Source organism: Siniperca chuatsi, linkage group LG12 (assembly GCF_020085105.1).
Source record: "Siniperca chuatsi isolate FFG_IHB_CAS linkage group LG12, ASM2008510v1, whole genome shotgun sequence".
NCBI classification, from domain to species: domain Eukaryota; kingdom Metazoa; phylum Chordata; class Actinopteri; order Centrarchiformes; family Sinipercidae; genus Siniperca; species Siniperca chuatsi.
In genome coordinates this window covers 2,726,792-2,733,589 of record NC_058053.1, presented here as the reverse complement: position 1 = coordinate 2,733,589, position 6,798 = coordinate 2,726,792, and the positions used below count along the sequence as shown (strand labels likewise).

The 6,798-nt window shown below is 39.7% G+C and overlaps 1 long non-coding RNA gene across 1 annotated transcript in view; it reads left to right on the top strand.

Moving 5' to 3' along the window:
* The first annotated feature begins 950 nt into the window (after positions 1-950).
* Positions 951-6,798, top strand: part of LOC122885490 — a 41,252-nt gene continuing 35,404 nt past the window's right edge. Inside the window, exon 1 of the long non-coding RNA XR_006380122.1 lies at positions 951-1,264. This is a non-coding gene — a long non-coding RNA (uncharacterized LOC122885490). The remainder of the gene's footprint in view (positions 1,265-6,798) is intronic.

Sequence of the window (6,798 nt, the reverse complement as noted above, 5' to 3'; positions counted from 1 at the left end):
AAATGGATGGATGGATGGATGGATGAAATGACAGCAGGGGAGAGAGAGAGGTCCCAGGATGGCTTATGGTCCAGCACCTCTTTTTGTCCGTTATTGCTTTTATGAGATCTTGTGATCTTATGAGATCTTCAAGAAGCATATGAACAAAATCTTTTATTAGCACAAGTCATCATGTGTAGCTTGCTGTTTCCTTTCAAAAGGCTGAGGTCAAATTGGCCAAAGCAGCAGTCAGTCTGCAGAAGGGGGGATTAGCTCATGTGATGTGCAGGCTAAGGCAAAGCACCCTCACTATCCATTCCTTAATGCTTATTAAGCAGTCTGCCACTAGCCACCTCCTCTTCATAACACACACACACACACACACACACACACACACACACACATACACACACACGTACACACACAAAAATATGCATTAGCATAGGTATGCTTTTAGCATTTTATTGGCTTTAGTTAATTAAATGTTTCATTGGTGTGGGGTAAAAATAGATACATACTTGGTTAAAAGCATCCAGCAAATAGCAAATGCTATGCGATACTTGCAAAACCTGGAATATGCACATGTGTATATATTCTTATATTCATACATTGTACACATCATACCAATTCACATACAAATGATCATACACAAAAGCATAGTTAAGATCTTCAGCTTTCAAATTTGAAGGAAAATGTACTTCCTGAATTAATTTAATTCTAAGTGAATTGTTTCCAAACTTGCACATTGTGCCTTCGTCCGGAGGTCCAGGCGGTTAAAGAATAATCCAGGCTTGTGAGGAGAGAGTGCAAGCATTTTATGGCGTCTGGACAGCATCCTTGGGACTGTGTGTGGCAGGTCCAGACAGACCTAGAGAGGGGATTTGGTCACGCAGGAGTGGGAAACTGGGGCACATTGGGATCTGTGGTCCTCAGAGTGGAGTCCTTGGTTTTAGTGAATGAGCCTGGGCCGACCCAGCTACAGTTGCTGCCACATCCCATTGGTCCAGCTGCAACTGGTGGCGTGCAGATCTTGGTTATCAGTTGTTGTGCTGGCAGCTGTCAGTCAGTCACCACCTGCCTTTGTGCTGGACTGGCTTCTACACTGGCTGTGTGTCCAAATCTTTGGACTGTGTGTGTGTGTGTGTATGGGGGCAGGTTATATATGCATGATTGGGACATCAGAATATTGAAAGGATGATTTTTATGTATTTTTTTCTTTTTATAATTCCATGGATTAGGAGAATCAATGGAGCACCAGCATGTCTATGTCCAACACATCCTTGGGGTGAGTGTAAATCATTTCCCAACAACATGTCCAGACTGAGCAAAGTGTTTGTTTAATTTAGACAAAAACTGTACACGCTGACACCCATTAGGTTGAATGTTAAAGTATCCCAGTAGATTGTGTAATCGTCTTACCTGATATAACTTGCCAGACTAAGCATTTGCTTCTATTTGTTGTTACTACTGCTGTGCTGTGTACTTTTTTTGATACTCAGGCTTTAGTATTGCAATGTGTTTGTATAGGTAAGTGCGCATACAGCCATGGCCTTGATACTGAGAACAGAGAATACATAGGAGTGAGAGGCCAAATAATCACATTATAGGAGCTATAAGCTGGTTACTGTTTCAAGACAGAGCCGTTTCTGGCCTCTCATGTGATTGGAACACACACAGAATGTGCTAATGCTGCTAATGAATAAAAACACTGAACTGTCTGAAAAATACTAAAAAAGACTTAAAAAATAACCTTTTTTCACACTAATGGGCATACTTTTAAAATGTACTATCTATATCCTCTTGGCTCTGGGATGATGTGTTTGTTTTCACCCAGTGGCATGGCAGGTGCCCTTATTACCTAGCCTTAGTTGATTGCTTGTAATGCCTGAGTGCATATGGCTGAAGGCGCATGCGGGTGTCAGTGGGAATGCCCTCTTAATGGGGGCAGCAATCAGGCAGCCGTCGCCACTGAGCGAAAGGAAAACACGCTAGAAACATGCAGCATGTCAGAGGCTCATTAAGGAATGGAGCAGCGTTTATAACACTGCTGAAAGGAACAGTAAATCACTGTGCTCCCCCGGAGTGGAGGGAGTCCTGCCCTGTTAAATACACTGGTCATCATTCTAAACACACCACTGACTGTGTGTGTGTGTGTGTGTGTGTGTGTGTGTGAGTATCCTCAACAGCAGTTTTAGCAGAGACCCATTTTCTTACTGTTTTTATGTTCAAAGGTCTCCAAAGATCAGGGGTTACAAACTTTGAATGTGATCCATATAATAATGCAAGCGAGTGTGCGTATGAGCTTGACATATGTGTGTGAATACAGATACTACTTTTATACACTTTTCATTTAAGACATTTCCGGAGGTGATTGTTTTTCTCAATTTTCCAAACCTGAAGATAAAATACTTCCTTATACCCAATCTATAAAACAATACTGACAATGAAGGAAGGAAGAAAGTTTATTTTTGTTGAATGACAGAAAAAAGAACTCATATCAAGAAATGGTTAAAAATTTTGGGAAATCCACTCATTCATTTTCTTGCTGAGATTTAGATGAGATGCCACTCTCATATGATGCCACCGCCAGGAGACGGTTAGCTTAGCTTAGCCTAAAGACTGGAAACAGACAGAACAGCTAGCCTGGCACCAGTCACTACGCCCAGCCAAGAAATAAACTAATAAATAAATAAAAATAAATAGCAACAAAACGATATGTAAAACCACAACATATGGTTAACTTGTGGCTGGTGGTTAGCTAAGTTAGGCTAACCATCCTCTGGCTGTAGTTTTTTCATATTTAACGATCAGATACGAGAGCTGTTTAGATCTTCTCATCTACGAAATATATCTAAATATGGTTTTGTACAGTTTCAGATTTGTTTTAGTTATTTAAGGCCTGCTGCAGTATGGTGCTTCAAAACATTTATGTCCCATCATGGTTTTATTGATCTATTAAAACTGAAAAAAAATTCAACTTAACAACTAATATTTTAGTAAAAGGAAAAATTACATTAAAATCACAGTTTCAATAAAGCTTTAATGTGTTTGATCTTGCAAAAGGTTTGTATAATAATTTCTAATTTCAATTTTGTTCTTTTACTTTTTAAATGTAAAAAGACTAGCTCTGAGTTATGATGGAGTAAGAAAATAAAAAAATAAAAAACACCTGCAAAACAAATTCTGTAATAAAATGTTAATTCAGCTAAGACCAAATACAGAGCAATACCAAAGACAAAATCAACTAAATATCATCCAGGTTGTGAGCAGGAACACTCATCTCCTATTTTCTGTCCATCTGACTCTGCTCCATCGAATCTTTTATGTGAAGCATTTCCGGAGGAAACGCGTTGTGTACAGTCTAATGTGAACGCATCGATTCTTTAGACATTAGCTCTTGTCGAACTCTTCCAATTAGACAGCCATCAGCAGGACTGGGGCCCTGATACAAACCTAATGGGATAGCAGACACACAGCTACAGTGAATTGTGTCATTGTAAGGCTGATAATGGCTGCTTTCTTACACACATTAAATGCAAGTCAGGGGGGCCCTTGAGGCCCCTGACGGCCTGTTTTTGCATGAAGTAAAATGCCTCCCATTCAATAGGGCATGGGCAGCAACATTAAACATTTATGGAGGTTGTTTAAACAGCCGTTAACTGCAGATTAAGTGAGATCTGTGCTCCTGGTTTTCTAAGAACCTGCCGTTCAGATCCTTAACTCACGCACAAGCACAGGCACACGCACACACACACACACACACACACACACACACACACACAAATGCAAGCATGCAAGTGCATGAGAACAAGCGCTCACACACATACATGAATGAAACCATGGCATGTATATACATAATCCCACACATGGATGTCTGGAAAACAAGCTGCTATGTGTGTGCATGGACACAGCCACACACACACACACACACACACACACACACACACACACAGATCATTCATGGCTGCACCCCTGCTTTCCTCTTGGGCATTGCTGCTGGAGTTTGGGCCTGTCATGTATAACCAAAGTTTTGGATTCTAATGGTTCCCTGATGGATTGTTAATGTTTCTAATAGGTGTTAACATATTTAGGATTATGCTGATATTGAAGGTTTATAGTTGCTTAATTTTTTCCCCACCTCATAGACAAAAGTGTTATCTTGCATGTTATCACAACAAAGTAGGAAAAGAAATCAGAAATTCCATTCTAGTTTCAGAGAAAGAAGAAAAGGTATCTTTATTCTTCATCCTTTTTCAGGTGAAAGACTTTTGATAGATGGATGACCATCAGTATTTTTCATACTTTTTCAAACTCCCTTTATACAAAGGATGTTCAAACATATTTTTCTACAGGAAGCTAAACTGAGCTTTTACACCACACTTTACACAATGTGATGAACCATGATTTCAAAAGGGAGACTGAAATGGTTACTTACTGAACAAGAACAGCAAGTGTCAGGTAAATGCCATTTTTCATGCAGGCCTACTATACAGTGGTGCATATTATCATGCTGCATTTACTTGAGAGGAATATAAAAATCTATAACAAATTTCACATTTAATAACAGCTTCTCTCAATGATGCATAAAGAAATGAGGGATTTGCTCAATTCAAAAGATTCATTCAGTGATGCAAAAAAGCCTTGCGCTGTGCCCACTGACAACTGTTTCCCCAGGTTAGGGAAACAACTGTCCAATCAAAGCTCAGCAGGATTAAGAATGGGGGTGTCATCTACCTACTTAACTAGCTAGCTTCCTAGCTACAGCCATGAAAAAAGATAACAGAAAAATGGCAACAAGCCATTGAGACTGACGCAAATGTGCAGGTTCTTGTAAGTCGACTTACAGACATAACATCTCGTAACAAATTAACATATTTATTTGATTGTCAAGAAAAACGTTTACTGCTCCTAGCAACTGGTCAGTGTCGACTGAAAATGACATCGGCGGGACAGATATATCCCTTGCTACTGGTTAGGGCAAAAAAAATAACTAAACTAGAAGGGCATCGTTAGGATGTATCTTAATCTTATCAGTACTCTTACTTTCTTTTTCATTACTAAAGAATTGCTTTTTTATCATTTAAAAAAAATTCTGAACATGAGTAGAATTGAATATTTAAAATATAACCATATATTGTTTCTAGAGAAGCAACAGTGAAGTTCACAACAGCAAATGCACTATATAAACTCAATGATATCTCACTGGAGACAAATTTAAAATGTCAGTAAAATGTGTAACCTAATATTCCTGACATCAAAATACTGAGTGAAGATTAGAAAGAGTGAAGAACACAGACATCAGTCAGATCAGTCCTTCCTCCTGTCCTCGGAGGAGGGGCTGGTTTGGAGCCATCTCAGGCAGCAGCTAAGTTTCAAAGAACTGGCCAATAACAGAGTGTGACAAACTGTTAAACTACATACAGACAGCTTCGTTTTAGCTTGTTCGTAACAATTCGCTATTAGCTTACTGTGCGCTGTGGTTGTAACAACAACAGCTGTGGACAAAGCAGGTGGAAATGTTTCCACTTTTTCTACTTTTTACTTGAGTCTAAAACATCACCTTCACTTCACCTGGTTCACTGTCTCCACCGATCGCTTCATAGTCAGTATTCAGTATAGTCAGTTTAGGTTCAATACTGTAGCATTTTATTGAATCCAAATCCATGATCAATTTTTTATTTTGTCAACAGAAAGGAATCATGATTATAGTGACAATCCTATCCGACTATCCTTTAATTATTCATTAGGAAAGGATATTAGAGGGGAAAAATGAAATTTTGCAGATAGTACAGCAAAAACATTTCCTCATTACATTTTGTAAGAAAAACATTTACAATTTTCCGCAAATGAATTGTGTGTGATTGTGATTTTTGGGAGGAGCGATTGGATTGGAATAGGACAAGTGGAAAATTGTTTGATTTTCCGGTTGGGCTCTTTGATCAGCAGCGGAAGATTTTGACTGTGACCAATGTACCGTATATTCTATATCAACCAGTCATTAGCTCGTCATGCGTCAACACTTTTTCACTGAACAATGCTCACGTGCACAAGGCTGACCCTGATATTGAGGGTATTTCTGGAGATGGGGCAACCCTTTTGCATCCACATGTGAGTGCTTGGTGAGTTTTTCCCTCAATGTAAATCGAAAAAGGTAAGCGAGTGATTTGTTTGTGATTGTGAGCAAATTGGGTGTTCAACTGTCTTGGTGACCTGATTATCGGGGGGCAATGCATTACGGTGTCCTGTTTTTCACTTGCCCTTTCCTGGCTAATCTGGCCCTGAAACCTCTGTCTCAGTGGACGAGACCTGGCCTCTAAAGGATGCGGCTGTGACTGAGATTGTGACCAGACCAGATAATCTTTACCAGTCCTTCCCACTGTCTCATTCTCAACCCAGACAGAAATGTGACGTAAGGTTGAAATTGTGCCTGCAGCTGACTGTTGCATGCTTGCCCTGTCTAATATGGAGTTAGCCTCCTTTCACCACTCTGTAATTAGCAGTGGAGGCTGGCTGGGAGATGGACTGTACGTGGAGAGGAAACACCATGAGGTCATGAGGCTGGTGGTGGGTCACTGTCAGGGTCATGGACTTGTTAATGAGGCGAAGATGTAATGATTGCGTTGATGAGTTAGTTGGCCTGTGGAAAGAACTGGAAGCGGTGTGATTTGTAAAAAATCATGTGTCAGTGCTATGCCACCCTGGAGCTAACACAAACTCAATTAATGTTAAAAACCCACAACAAATCCTACTTACTTACTTTCAATAACTGCTTCCACAAAATTTCAAATATTTTTATAATTTTTAAATGAATCATCTCAA